We start from the raw sequence: 14,852 nt of genomic DNA on the forward strand, positions 1-14,852 counted from the left end.
ATTAACTATGTGACTCTGGGAAAATCACTTAACCTTAGAGTAATTTAGGAAATTCTCCTTCTCTCTCTCTGTCTCTCTCTGTCTCTACCTCTGTCTCTGTCTCTGTCTCTGTTTCTCTGTCTATCTCTCTTTCTCTCGTGTGTCTATCTCTGTTTTTCTCTGTGGGTCTGTCTCTCTTTCTCTTTTTCTGTCTCTTTCTTTTTTCTCTCTCCCTTTCTTTCTCCCTTTCTCTTTCTTCTCTCTTTCTCTCTCTACCTCCTTCTCTGTCATATTTTAAAATTATTTTAATGACAAAATAGATATTTTTCCTTTTTGAATTAATTTTTATTTTAATTATAAACTTACCAAATGCCAAATATAATGAACCTTTGCACATACATAGCAGATCAGGAAAAGAGGATTATTCTCTAATATACATTTTAGAGAAGATACTAAACTGTACTGATAAAGGGAATTTTCAAATTGAGTGGTCATCATATAGATAACATATAGATTGGTGAAATTGTAAATTCTGTCCATATCCCAAATATTTTTCTGTCACCTGAGAGACATACTGCAATATTTGATCAAGAATGAATCCAGCTAAATCATAATGGTATGGCCAACCTATCCTCCACTGAAATATTTTTTTCTTCATACAGCAAACTATTTTGGGGGCAGGGTTTAAAATTTATATCCATCCTGCGTTGATGGAGCATTCTTTTATTTTATTGAAAATTTGTAACTGGTATCTGCCATACAATATTTTGGAATATGTTCAGCTGCAGACCAAACACCCACAACTTAAAACAGAGAAGATTAGTTCAGAGATTTGTTTTTGCTTTTCTTTTTTGTACATAATTTTCATTGTTTTAGTTGAACAAGATGAATTGGACAATTAGTACTGGGCACTTAGTTCCTTCTGATGTTTCATTCCAGGTAAGCTAGTATCTACTTTGAGTATCTTCACATATATCTGTCTTTCTATCTGTCTGTCTCTCTATGTTATCTGTCTATCTATATCATCTATATATCTATCTTTTCATCTATCAATCATCTGCCAGTCTCTGTTATTTATTTGTCTGTCTATACATTTACATAGATCAGTGACGTGTTTCTGTCTGTAAGAATGCTATTTAAAAATCCCTAAGAGATAAATTGGAAACAAGTAATATTTTTATTACTTCATGATCTTGATTGAAAGCCAAGAAATCTGGCTTCTTGTCTTGGCTTGAGACTGTCTTGTTGTGTCAACCTGGACAAGACACTACTTCCTATTAGATAGAAGATGAAATATTCTTTCAGGGTCCATTCCAGCTCCATATACCATGAAGTGAAGCCCACTGAGACAAAATGCCTTGACCATGATCACATGGTTAATTCGTGAAAAAGCTACTATTTCAATCCTTCCTTTCTTTTATTTAGCTTAGAGTCAATTCTTCTGGCATGAGGTATCCCTGGACAGTTCTGTGATCTGTAAGAGTATTGTCTTTGTCCATTTGGTTTATCTACCACTGCTCTCCCATTAATGGTGCCCTCCATGGAAGAGGATAATGAGATTCTCAGATGTTCAATTAGAAGAGAGTCCCTGAGAGGATTAAAGGTAACCCTCTTAGTCTTTGAAAGTAATTGTCCAAAGGAGGGCAAAGATACTAGAGTCTTGACTTGGAAAAACACTATGATGGAGCTTTACCATCCTACATTTTAATTGCAGCATTTGCAATTACAATCCAGAGCATCCCAGGAGGGTGATGCACTTGACCAATACTGATAGCCCTCCAGTTGGGAGCAGGAGAGGTTGCTGCATGGTCTCTAAGCAGTGATGATCCCACTCTAGCTACAGCATTATCAGCACCTTGGACACTTACCATACATTTCAGAGATACACGGTGGGTCCAATTTGGCCCTGTGTATTTTCCTCTGTGAAAATTTTCTGGGGCCTGGCCCATGCTTTCAGCCACCAATATCTGCAACTGAAGGAAATCAAGCAGCACTAGTATTCTGAAGCTATGACCAGGAAAGAAAAAAAAAAGACAATTGAAAGAGTCCCATCCATTTTAATGGCAAAGATTCAAGGAAAACACTTTAGAGATATTTTCGTAGAAATGGACTCCTCTAGGTCATAGTTATTTGAATGGTTCAGAGTGATATTCAGCCCTTCAATATTGTACCCTCTCCCCCACACGACGCTTATTGATTCTACTTATGGAAGCCACAAACGCATTCATGCTTGTACTCTTAAGAATGCCTAGTCTGCATTTTCTTTACCATTAAAACTAAGCAAAATCTAACCCTGAATGACAGCAGGCAAACTCTGAAAGTCAGAGAATCCCAAAGGAACAAATCCTCTGGTGTGTTGGGTTCAAATTCTCATGAATAGGAACTACCATATAGAAGAGCTCAGCTCTGCCTTTATTATTATATTTAAATTGCCTTTGGTAAATGGCTCGAATCCACTTATTATTTTTTCCACTAAGCTCCGTAGAGGAGCTCATCCCTTTTGTATGCTTTCCAGATGAACTCTGCAGTCCAAAGAATCTACTGGGAAGAACACACAGAAAGTTCATGACTGTGCCTCAGGATTTAGTTTCCTGTTTTCTAGTTCTTTGCTTCTTCAACTAAGTCATTCTTTTTTTTTTTTTTTTTTTTTTTTAATATTACCATATTACCATGCTTACTCATATAGCAAACCCATTAAAGCTGCAGGTTTATTTACTTCAACTGACTTCATAATTAGGAGTTCCTCTGGATAAAGTATTTTCAAATATACATATAAGCATATATTCCTGTATACACAAACATACACACACGTGTCTATTTACATCTATCTCTCTAGAGATGTTATTGCTGTTCATAGCAGTCCCATCAAGGAGGAAGTTTAGCATAGGATTGTTATTGTTTTTGTCTTACAGGTATAATGAAAGCACAGAAAGCCCGAATACTTTGTCATTGCAAGTAGAGAGTCAGCTGTGGCTCTAGAGACAACAGTATTTCTGTCCTCTTGACATTTAGAATCCATGCGTTTCGTCAAGTTTTATTATATAAAAGTTGCTGTGACCCTGGAGTTTGGCTAATGCAAAATGGAAGTTTGGGGAAGACTGGGCTCAGTGCCAGAAGTTAGCCCAGCAACCTGGATCATATGACTCACAGTCCTAGTCCCCTACTATTCTGATATTTCAACCCTGGCACCCCTATGCCCTCTCTTTTAATTTTCTTTTTATTATTGGGCTTATAGCCACTGCTTTTGCCTCCATTGCTCCAATTGATAAAAGCAGGACTGGGAGAATGTTCTAGGTGTGAGCTGCAGTAACCTGGCAGGCGCCCTCCTCACCTCTTCTCTGTTCCCTATTGGGCTGGCACCCCAAGATCAAAAGCTTGCTTCTGTCAGAGGTAGTAGACTTTAAATAAAAAAGAAAAGAAAAGAATTAAAAGAAAAAGAACTTAGCTTTGAAGCTGCTAAAGTCCCTTCAGAGTGAACATGCTGGAGAAAGGATGTCAGTCTTTCTTGCTCTCTTACCCCTGTCCCTTCAGGGTTTTTTCTCCCATCTAATTTTGGTATCAAAGCAAAACTGAATCCATTTTAAAAAATAGTTTTTAAGCAAGGTCATGGAGACTAATTCTAATTTTTGAAAGTCAGGAAAGCAAGAATCAAGCTACTTGCTGTGCTAAGTTGCACACAGAGTATTTCTGGCATTAGATTTTCAATGGGGCACATCTGAAGGGGATGAGAGTTATCACTTCTGTATAGGACTTTTATCCAGAGAGCTAAAAGCACATTACTGTACACCTTCACAACATCCATATGAGGCAGGCAAAAGATCAGTTTTTATTATTAGCATCCGATTGGTGAGGAAGCTAAAGCTGGGGAAGGTTTGATAGCTGGCCTCTGATTACCTAGCGTGTTCAGGGCAATGCCAAGGATAAAACTCTAGTCACTGGTCCCCAGTCTCATGCCTGCTTCACATGGGATTCTGTGTATTAGTAAGCTTGTAAAACCAGAGTTTTTTCACTCTCTAGCATTCAATCATATTCTGTTTCAATTAGAAGGTAAGATCCTTTGAAGAATCATGACTTTATATGAGCTGTTCAGGACTTAACTCCCTCGTTGGCCTATTAGGAAACTGTAATAGTGAGCTTGATCCTGCAGGCTCAAGTCATATATTGCTCTGGAGGAAACAGGCAACTGTTTTACTTGAGTCAAACCACCTTTTCCAGCATTCCACTTAGTAAATAAATGACTTTTTCTGATGGTTAACTACTGAACAGTTAATGCACCTCAAAAAGCCAAAGCTCCTGGATGGAAGTGAGGTTGGGCAGAGTTCCATTTATTGGAGAAACTGCCTAAGTACATAGAGAGAATGTAAAAATTATCTCTATTCCAATATCTTTTCATTATGGCAAAATAACTAGCAGGTTATTTACACAATTGGAAGGTACATTTCCACAATGGCCAAAAAAAACCACATACACTACATTTTTGATCTAAAGATTATTGGTTATTTCCAAGCAATATAAATGCTTGACAATAATTCTTTCTATATTCAGCAGAAAATTATCCTAATTGAAATCAAATACATTATCTGAAGGGAGTTTCCATATTGAAAACCTCCAACAATAGCCAACTTGAAATCTCTAGTAGATAAGTCTTCCTTTCCTCTTCTCTCCTCTCTTTTTTTTTCTCCCCTCATCTCCTCCCTTCTTTTATTTTCCATCTTCCCTTAAAATTATTTGTGTTTTTTCATGCATTTGTGTGATTCTTCAACATCTCAAGACTTGTAGCAGGATCTTTTAGAAATTCCCAAAGAATAGTTATTTTTCTTTTCATTCTTACTGCTTCTTTAGCATCAAAAGAAAATTGGGATTGATGACAAAACTTTGGGATAAAATTAACTTGAAGATGAAAATAAAAACACTTCAGGTTCAGGAAATATTAAAAATAACAGTATTGGTGACAGTTTTAGAACAAATATGTTGTGGACACTCTCCATTTTTATTTCCACTAATTCTCCAAAATATGACAACTTAAATGGATATAACACATATGAGTTCGCACTATTATCTGAACTCTGGTTTGTAAACTATTGAAGTTTCTCTTCTATTTAAATTATACTTTATTGCCATATTGGCATATTTTTTTTATTTTATATTTACAGATATTTAGACCCTTGAGGTATATAGGTCTATGTGTTAAACCCATGCTAGGAGCAGTAGTATTGACATAATTCTTTTTAACTTATTTTAACTTGTAATATATTTAAATATATAACAAAACTTGGTGGAAAAAATTCAATGAATTACCTGTGCCTTGCATATTCTCTTATTTCTACCTTATGGGTTTGATTCATGGGAGAAGGTTCACAGAATCTCTGAATAAGAAGAAACCTAGTCCAAGCTGGGATTCCCTCTGCCACATCCCTGACAATGACTAAAGCTTGAAGACCACTGGAGATGATGAAAGAATGAATGACATACTGCTTTTGGAAGCATCCATTCCACTTTTGGATAACTCTGATTGGTGGGAAGTTTTTTTCCCTTATTCAGGTTGAAATATTTCTCTGTGCCACTTTCCTGAATTCCTCCTAGTACCACTGTCTTCTTAGACCATGCTCAACAAGGCTAATCCCTCTTCTCTATGACAGTCTTTCAAATACTCTACGACAGCTGTCATTTCTCCACTTAAATCTTCTCATCTCCAGGCTAAATGTCCCCAGCTGCTCATTCTAGCTTGGTTTTTCTTTTCTGGATGTGGTCCAGTTTGTCAATGTCTTTTGTAAACTGCATACAATATATTCAGGTATACTGTGAAAAGGTTTGTGATTTCACTATGTCAAAATCATATGCCATCATATCACAGATTCATAAATGGAAGAAAAAAAGCCCTTAAGGGTCAACTTTCCTCATTAAACAATGAGGAAACTGAAACTTAGTGAGATTAAGTGACTGGTCCAAAGTCATAGAGAGAATAAGAGGAAATAGCAGAGAGTCCTGGGATTGGACCACACCCTGAAAATCATGTTATTTGGTATTTTAATGAATGCTGTTTAATATTATAATGAAAAATATATTGAAAGAAGCAAGGAAATATAAAAATCAACATTTCCTAACTCTTTAATTAGGTCATCATGATTTCCTCTAGCTCTGGCACTAATTTTCCCTAGCACCAAATAAATTACTGGTTGGTTTTTTTTAAAAGGATATGGCAAAATCCCATTGAAAGCATTATACCTGTACAGTTTCTATATTTTGACCGAGGAAAAATGAGCTGTGAAGGAGACAGTGCTTGCAGCTATCCTCAATTGGCAGAAATTTATTTCCAAAGTACTTTGAAAAGGAAATAAACGCCTAAGCACAAAATAATTTGATTTTTTTTCCACCTGGCAAGTCATTTGCTCAATGACAATCATTCTCATGACTTACACACTGTTATTGCTTTCCCAAACAGCTGCACAAAGACACTAGAAAGTCTCACAAATTGGGGGTTGGGGGGGAAAGGCACTTCTTTTTTTCTAGACTTTTGGATGGGATTGAATCTACTGAACTGTATTATCAGCATCGTGGTTCCATTCATGGAGCTGCAAGAGCCTTATCTGATGGGGAGGTATGACACTCTCAGATCTCTGAGTTCTCACATTGAATCATATTAACAGATAGCTATAAGGGATTTGATCATACTATTGATCTGAGGTATAAATTAGAGAAACCAGAGTGACTTTATATTCCTCACACAGTATGTATAGTGATGCCCTTGGGTAGCGCCAGTGCTCTAATGAAAATGAGTCAGCAGTTTTTCTTCAGACTTAATTGGCAGAAGAGCTTTATAATTCAGAGGTTGTAAAATTGCTATGGGACAGAATCTGGGCCTATCAGAGATCTCACTATGGACTAAGAGGTGGTTTATTCTTCCTTCTAAGCCTTTCAAAATTGATTTCAGAATTTCCATTGCTTAAAACATAAATCAAAGTGCTTGGTTTTGTTCTCTTAAAAAATAAAGATATTCTATTTAAAATAGGAAGAGAGGGAAAAAACAACCAAATACAGAACATTTTATCACCAATATCTTTTTAAGGTTAAAACTCATTGTGGAAAGGTCTGAAACTAGGTGTGGGTGACCATATACAAAACACACCCTCTTTGATCTTCCAGAAAAGGAGAGGGTTTACTTCAATTTCTTATCTTATTGGATTGTCTGAAGGAGAGTACTTTGGAAATGCAGTATAAATATGTTGTTCCCAAGGAAATCCTTTCTTGAGTCTTAAAGGTAATGACAATAACAACAGATATAATTTAAAAACCTTCTTTGCACAGCAAAGTTTACAAAGAGCTTAATAACTAAAGCTGAATATGAGTTAGTAAAACTATGGTCTTTTCATCTAGTTCCAGCTAAGAAAAACAACGTATTATTTTGTTTTTGTTTTTTTAAATATCAAACATTTCACTAATTTACACATCATCTTTGTGGAGGAATCATGCTAGTCTTCTGATAATCTTTCCAATTTAAAGATATGTAATGGCAAAATGAGTGTAAAAATTGTGTTCTTAACAGAGAAATAGATTAGAAGAGGCAGCATAGTTCAGTGCAATGTTTAAGAATCTACAAATGGTGGAGGGGTAGACAGAGTCTTTGGATTTAGAGGACCTGTGTTTGAATTCCTTTTCTCTCCTTAGTCACTTATATGACTTTGGATAAATTACTTAACTTTATTGTGCTCATCTATAAAATGAGGGGGGTTGGACTAGAGTACCTTGGAGGTTATTTCCAATTCAAAAATCTCTGATCCTAATTTCCTTGAGACCAGAATTGTAATTAGAAGGAAAAGAAAGAAAGAAATATGTAATGATTGGATAATATACATGAAGCATTTCAGAAGTAGTAGTCCTGACTAGGTTTTTGTTCTTTGTTTGGGAACAAATATGGGAATAAAAGCAGAAAATGATAAACTAACCTTGGGGTTGTTGAGGCTATTTGTTTCATTTTCATATCATTTTCAAATTCTGACTATTGCAAAAGCAAGGCAAAAAGTGTATAAAATTCCATCCAATCTGAGAGGATGAAGTATAGCCCAATTATAATTACCTATGTAGAAATACCTTATTTCCCCAACTCTGAGGTACCACCTCATGCCTATCAAATTGGGTAGGATGACAGGAAAAGATAATGATAAATGAGGCACTAATGCATTGTTGGTGGAATTGTGAACTGATCCAGTCATTTTGGAGAACATTTTGGAACTATGACCCAAAGGTTAAAAACTGTATATATCATTTGATCCAGTAGTATTATTACTGGAATTATATCCCAAAGAGATTGTAAAAGAGGGCAAATGACCCACATGAACAAAAATGTTTGTAGCAGTTCTTTTTGTGATGACAAGGAATTAAAAATTGAGTAAATGTCCATCAATTGGGAAATGGATAAACAAATTATGGTATATGAATGTAATGTAATATTATTATTTTATAAGAAGTAATGAGCAGGCTGATTTCTGAAAAGCCTGGAAAAACAAACATTAGCTGATGCTGAATGAAATGAGTAGACTGAGGAGAAATTGTATATAGCAACAGTAAGAGTAAGAGATGATCAACTCTGATAGACTTAGCTTCTTTTCAGCAACAGAGTGATGCACAACAATTCTAATAGACTTAGGATGGAAAATGTCATCTGCATTGAGAGAGAGTATTATGGAGACCAAATACAGATTGAAACATATTTTTACCCTTTTTTGTTTTTTTCTTTCTTGTGGCTTTTCTGTTTTGTTGATTTTTCTTTAACAGCATGACAAATATGGAAATATGTTAAAAATGATTATACATGTATAACCTATATCAGATTGCTGAATATCTTTGGGAAAGAAAAGGAGGAAGAAAAAATTTGGAATTAAAATCTTACAAAAATGAATGTTGAAAATTATCTTTACATGTAATTTGCAAAAAATATCATTCAATTAAAAAAAGACCAAAAAAGAAAATTATAGGTCTATAAGAGAGACCTAGTACTATCAATAATTTAGTCAAAAAAGTATTTATTACAGGTTCGAACTAAGAACTGGGGATACAAGGAAAGACAGAAAAATTTCTGTACTCTGATCACATTTTAATGGAATAAACAACAAATAAATTAATTACACATAATAGATATAGATGTATGTGTACGGATGTACACACACATATGTGGGGGAAGAGAAGGAAGTCTTACAGAAAGAAGGTACTAGAATCTAGGGGAAGCAGGAAAGACATGGAGGAACTGATTCATCTCAATCTTGACGTTCTTTCTACGAAAGAAACTAGAAGATAAAAGGTTTCAGCTAAATGGAAAGCTAATTCATGATTTTTCCTTTAAGAGGCAAATATGGGTCCTGAAACAGTCAGTTTTATCACGCTTCCTAAGGCAACAAGAAAGAACATCTCACGGGCTGTTTTGTCATCTTTTGCTGCAGCAGTCATGATAAGTTTTTGCAGAAAGCAATTGTCCTGGTCTGGGCTTGACCCAGACTAATCTCCTGGTAATTTGTGTTTGATATTGAGACAATATGAGAAACTTGAAGGTTATTCAATAGCTGATAACAATAAGGGAAAGATTTACCTAGTCTTTGCATGGAGAAGGATTTTGAACAAATTAGGCACTGATGGTAGGCAAGAGTTGACCCAGATGAATGAAATTCCTTGCCTCAGCAATCCATGTGGGTGCAACAGCCAAACATCAGAGCACGTCTGGAGCAACTTGTGACTTTTTAGTATTCAAACATCTAGGAAGTGATGCTAACAGCCTAAGCCTTTAGTCCTCTGGACCAGTTAAGTCTTGAGGATGGCTTCCATACCATTTCAGGAAAAACTAACTTAACTTGCATAGATATCATCACCATTACCATCACTGTCATCATTGTCATGGTCATTATGATGATGATGACAGAAAACATTTATATAGTACTTACTATGTGCTAGGCAATGTGCTAAGTGCTTTGCAGTTATTATCTCATTTGATTCTCAAACCCTCAAATAATGAGTGCTATTATTATCCCAATTTTACAGATGAGAAAACTGAATCGGAGCTTAAAGATTTAGGGTATTGCTCCCATCACAGAAATTATGTAAAACTTTGATGAGACATTGTAAATAAATTTAAAATGCAAAGGCAATGAAGGGAACAAAGCAAGAGAAATTTTGATAAGAGATCCAAATAAACAAAGTAATATGATACAATGTAAACTCCCTTAAGGGAGAAAGACACTTTGTATCCTTAGTGTCTAGCACAATACTAGGCACAAAGTGGCTGTTTAATGATCCTTACTGATTGTTACTAGGGGAATTTGAGGATCAAACTGGACAGAGGAAAACAAAGGGATAAAATATGGAAAATATTTGTCAAGATTTTAAAAATAAACTTTTCACTATTAAGTACAATGGAGCCAATACATTTGTACTCTCCCATCATAGTGTGGGATAACATCTGGAAGAAGTAGAAATTATTCCCCCCCCAAAATTTAAAAAGATGGGAAAATCATCTAGATTGGATCAAATATAGGTAAAAGCTCATGTTGGGAACAACTCAGTTCTGAGCATTCCAAAGGAGAGAAGGATGCCAATATTGTGATAAAAAATTTTTATTTTACCTTATTATTATCACAAAAGAATATTAAAAAACTACTGGCCTATATGCCTACATTCTTATCTCTATGAATTTCTTACAAAAATAATCTATACATATATTGTGAGAGTATCTTTGATGAAAATATGAAAGTGGAATAGGAAATGTTCTACTTTATAACATATATTTACAATGACACTAATGACTGAAAACTATTTGGAATACAACAATATTGATTGTTAACAAAAAGGGAAAAAAAAACATTTGCTTGTACCTACCACAGTGCATAAAGAATTACTGTTTTCCAGATTATGTGTGTGTGTATGCAGCTGTTTGAATGACATATAAGCATCTTGAAAAAGCAGTACAGATGGATAACTAGCTGCTTACAAAATTGATTAAGAGGATATCAGACTGGATTACTTTTAGAAATCTATTCTTCTTTTAATGATTTCAAGCTTCTCTTTGAAAAGAAAAATACATTTAAAAAATCAATGTTTCCCCAGTGATGTTATATTATTGTAAGTCATAGAATGCTGTAGTCTTTGAAAAACTGAAGGTGAGGTTCACACAAAGGGCAATACAAAGATATCTGGAGGTTTGAGAACAAGCTATGCTATATTACAGATGCAGAATCATGTAGGAAAATAGTGAAAAGTATGTCATCAAAAAATCTGTGGTTAGGGAAAATATGTTGAATATATATAGTGAGAGCAAAGGATAGCCAATTAGCAGACAACTCATGTGCTTTACTTATATGCTTGCAAGTGAAATATGGAAAGGTCTTCAACACATTGTGGTAGTAGTACAGGAAAAGTTGGGCAAGATTAGTAGAGTGGGATGGGACTTAATCTGTATCACTGCAGGGAGTACCTATTCCATGATATCACAGAACCATTGGAACATTAAATATGCCTCAATGTTTGTTGACTATAGTGAAAATTATCATGGAAGAAGATGGAAAAATATGCTAGAAAATGTAGTTCAGGAATAATAAATAAAAGAGACCAAAGCCTGTAAAATATGCAGTTTCAACCTAATAATATATATCATGAATATTTTCTTCAAGAGCGAATAGAGAACAGTACTTGAAAGTATCAGATAACACAATAAACAATGAAATGGATTATATTTTATCAGAGGAAATGATATTTTGTCAAATAACCAGTTACTAACATAAGACTCATTTCTCGACCCACTGAAAAAGATCAAAATCAATAACTCTTGAATAAAAAGAATTACAATACGGAGACATAACACTTATTGGAAGTAATTTCAACTTCATGTATCTATTGACACCCCAAAAAAGGTAAATGAAAAAAGGAATGAACATCTCCCAAACTACCACTATTTTTTCCTGAGTTATTTTATAAATATAAATTAAGCACAACAATAAGGAGGCCAAAAGAAGCTTAGAATCTACCTCAACCAGAAGATTTAATGGCATTGTTTAGTGGAGATATGTAGCAGTCGAGATGAACATCAAACTTTTCTAGAGTTTTCTTAAATCATAAGAGGATGATTGTAGAAGATTATGAGCAGTATCAACCCATAAAACAACAAAGCAGTAACAAATTTATAAAAAACTTGGCAAGTGATACAATTAAATAAATTCATTTCAAAAGCAGTCAAGCATGAAACTGGAAGGACAACAAAAAAATGAAAATGAAAAATGGAAAAGAACTGTCAAGATTTCTATAATAAACTATTTTCTCCTTGAATAACTGTAAAACCAACACATTTAGACTTGAACATCACAACTCCCAATGTGCTGCCTGAGCAAATGGATGTGTCACAAAAGAAAGAAAAAATGAGAAGTGAACCTGGGATGGACTGACTATTGGCAGAAAAGGTCAGAGTTGAAGATGACATTTTCAACTGTTGTGAGTGACCTTTTCTCAATATACCCAAATAATGATAAGACACTCAATGTTTGAGAAAATATACTGACTTTATTATTATAAAATAAGAATAACTAATACATATAGAACTGAAAAAAAATATCAGCTGTCAACTCACATAATTACTTTCTGCAAATTTTTTGTGAGATTAATTGATATTTAGAGCAAGGGCATCCTTGGCAGAAGAATGGGAAGGGAATAGGTAGGCTTTCAGAAATGATATTCTATAGCAGAACATATATTTAGAATCATTCAATTGACTGAGACATGGTGATAGCCACTTGTATTTGTTTCTTGATTATAACAAGACATTTGAGTGGATAGAGGAAAATGATAAAAGCTTTTCTCCCACAAAATATGTTTAATATACATATATATACATATATATATGTATGTGTTCTGTATATAAACACACACATATATACATACATATTTATATATAGACATATATGTACATACATATATTTGTATGTATATACATATTTTACACATATATCATAAAAGATTCTTCAAAAGTCATAACAGATAAGTACATTCAGTGACCTACTGTATGTCACTATCAAGCAAGAGATAGGACAAAAGCATAAAGGCTTTACCCTTATCCTGAAGAAATGCCAGCACAGAATGCAAATGGAAGAAGTCTTTCCTATAGAAAATTGTATCTTTCAGATGTTCTTGAAAAGTGATTTTTGTCAAGCCCCTAAACACTTAATGAGACCTATAATCAATTAACAACATTTGGCCTAACTAATCACATGGAAAACAACAGCAACAAGTAGATGGGTAGTACCTATTATCCAGAATATTATAAGCTTTTTATAGGCAGCATAAGAACTGGTCCAGTAGTGTAAGCATTTTAAATAGATAAGGAAGTAGGATCAGAAGTGCATAAGTGGAGATTGGGTCTGGATTGTCTTTGGGAACTTATGTAGTACATCTAATGATCTCAAACTTCTTATTAAAAGAAATGTCCACCTTTCAAGAATCAGTATTTTTTATGTAATGTTATAGGGTTGTGAGTTAAGGAATACCATCTATCTACCTAAAGATTAAACTTGAAAATTATGCAAAAGATATTGGAAAGATATAGAGGGATGTATACTTTCACATATTATTAGTGAAGAATTATTCAGAAAAAAAGAGTAAAAATCATTAGAGAGGTATATGACTAGAAAAAGAAATGGGGCAATTATATTGGGAGGAGGAGGATATTAATGGATAGTACACATATTCCATTGTTATCAATACAATTTCAAAAGATTTTAGAAGGAAACACGTTGGAACTTTTTAAGAGTGGACATGAACAAGAATCACAAAACAGGGTAAAAAATAGTTTGATCACAAGCTGTGTATTGTTCAGATCCCAGATCTATCAAACTATTAAATAATTATTCTGAAATCAGAGATTCTCATTTAATTGTAACATATACGACAGACCCATGCTAACTCCCATTCACATATTCTCTGGCCTATATGTGTTGTTAACTTTCTGGTCTCTGTACATTTTGCTTATGCAGTTCAATAAGTTTGGAATTTCCTTCTTCTCATTTTAATTCTTTAAAGCCAAAATCAAATGCCAACAGTTTCAGGAAGACTTTCTTGATCCCCTAGTTAACAATGACCTTTCATCTCTTAGCCCTTAGAAAGTACTATATTTGTATTTTGTATTATGGTTATTCGTGTGGGTGTTTTATCTCACTGTTAACTTTATGAGTCAGGTATTATGCCCAATGTAGCTTTTTAATCTACCTCAGTACTTAGTATTTATCAATCACAGTAGGTAATTAATAAAAGTTTGTTGGATTTATTTGGAAATTTGAAGAATCCTTTTTAAAGAATGGTAACAGTCAACTATACCATTCTAGACTCATTCTAGCACAATTAATTCCATGCAGACTTCCACTCTAAAAAAATTGGGGATAGACTGGATACTTTTTAGCCCAAAGCTGTGTTTCTCATAAAGTGAGACTTATGTTGACAATGGTGTATTTCTTCAGTAGTTTTGCCCAATGGTATCCCTGATATTGTTATTCAATGTCTCTGGACTTAGTAATTCTATATCATTTATGACAAGAAAACATTGACTATGGAAGAGTTGAGGTCTAAAGGGATAACCAGTTCCCTTTAACTTCAGTTATAATTCAACTGTGATTGTGGTACCCAAATGTCTAAGTGAAAACAATAAAACTTCATTACATTTTAAAAAAAAAAAACAAAGAAAATTCAAAACCATTATTATATATAATATCTGATCCCTAACTATTTAAAATATTATCCTATATCTAAATATGCTGATGTCTATCAGTCAATAAAGAGTTATTAAGTGACTATTCTGTTTCAAGCATTGAAGAGTCTTGGGGATACAAAAGGAGGCATAAGGCAGTCCAGTC

General features: G+C 34.2%; 1 non-coding gene across 1 annotated transcript; it reads right to left on the bottom strand.

Moving 5' to 3' along the window:
- Positions 1 to 7,395: 7,395 nt before the first annotated feature.
- Positions 7,396 to 7,499, bottom strand: LOC141565207 (U6 spliceosomal RNA). The gene has a single exon (XR_012488891.1). It is a non-coding gene; the product is annotated as a U6 spliceosomal RNA (small nuclear RNA).
- Between the last annotated feature and the right edge of the window lie 7,353 nt (positions 7,500 to 14,852).

The sequence above is a fragment of the Sminthopsis crassicaudata genome, chromosome 3 (genome assembly GCF_048593235.1).
Source record: "Sminthopsis crassicaudata isolate SCR6 chromosome 3, ASM4859323v1, whole genome shotgun sequence".
In the NCBI taxonomy this organism is placed as follows: domain Eukaryota; kingdom Metazoa; phylum Chordata; class Mammalia; order Dasyuromorphia; family Dasyuridae; genus Sminthopsis; species Sminthopsis crassicaudata.